Source organism: Suricata suricatta, unplaced genomic scaffold (genome assembly GCF_006229205.1).
Source record: "Suricata suricatta isolate VVHF042 unplaced genomic scaffold, meerkat_22Aug2017_6uvM2_HiC HiC_scaffold_5182, whole genome shotgun sequence".
NCBI classification, from domain to species: Eukaryota; Metazoa; Chordata; class Mammalia; order Carnivora; family Herpestidae; genus Suricata; species Suricata suricatta.
In genome coordinates, this window is record NW_021900234.1 from 1 (window position 1) to 1,182 (window position 1,182).

General features: G+C 54.2%; 1 non-coding gene across 1 annotated transcript; it reads left to right on the top strand.

Moving 5' to 3' along the window:
• The first annotated feature begins 781 nt into the window (after positions 1-781).
• On the top strand, positions 782-855 carry TRNAI-AAU. Its single transcript has one exon. It is a non-coding gene; the product is annotated as a tRNA-Ile (tRNA).
• Positions 856-1,182: the final 327 nt, after the last annotated feature.

A 1,182-nucleotide genomic window follows, 5' to 3' on the forward strand; every position in this document is an offset into this window, starting at 1 on the left:
GTGCGCTGCCCTGCGCCAGCGTCGGCTTTGAAACCAATAGTCCTCACCTGTTGATTCTCTTCGCTCTAAATACAAGTTTTCTCTGAAAGTCATCAGCACGGACGTTCGAAAAACACAATGGAAGTAACCGACGTGCAACACCTTCAACCTGTCTCAGGGGACAGGCCGGTCGCAGCTGGATAACTCCGGGGGTCCCCTGGCTCGCACGCCGAAGTCTGAGTGACACCGAGCAGGTGCCGTCGGGAGCCGCCAGCACCCCGCTTCTGCGGACCTCCGCGGCCCTGCTCTCCCGCCCCCAGACAGGACAGCAGGCGTGACGGTGCTGCAGGGGGCCGCGGTCCAGGCTGTGACGTCAGGGCAGGTGTCTGCGGGGCCTCAGAGACCCCGCGCACCTGCGCCTTTCGTCCATCGCGCTGGTCTCCTTTCCTTGCGGGGAACCGACCGGAACTGGGTGGGTCACTAAGGCACGAGTCCTGCAAGAGAAGTTGGCAACGGGTAATCCAGAGTTCCAGACTTGCCTCTACCAAGGGGAGAGTCACTTCACCACAGCTGAAAATCCCGTGACAGTGCTCTCTCCACACACAGGCCACACTAGGGCTCTGTGCAAGTGGGTGCTCCAGTCCAGATCCAAAGAGCTCCGAGTGTGGACTTCTCATTACAGTCCGTGAATATGGTTCAAAGGTCTTCGAAGCCTGAGGAGAAAGAAAAGAGAGACTCTTTAGTTTTGGGCAAACAAAACTAAAATGACCTTCTATTCCTTAGAAAAGTTTGACTCGCGAATGGCCAGTTAGCTCAGTTGGTTAGAGCTTGGTGCTAATAATGCCAAGGGCGCGGGTTCAATCCCCGTATGGGCCGTGGACGACAGCATTTCGGCCTATGCTTGTGGGACCCCACATAGCCACTCATCAGGATCAAAAGTCCAGACCTAATTCTTCTCAAGAAGGCTAAGTATTTTCGCTTTGCTTGTTTTTAATTAAAAGTAACTAGACTCACTAGGGACTCCTAAAGTTACTTGAGGGAGTAGGGTGCGAGTGAGGCGGTTGTTTTAGGAAAGGGAGAATCAAGGACAATTATAGACCTGTGCCTGCTCAGTTTTTAGTGACCCTTCAGGAGACGGTATTATTTGGGCGCGTCAGAGAAGCTGCAATAGAGAAAAGGAGGCGGGGGCAGCTTGGCCAGTGA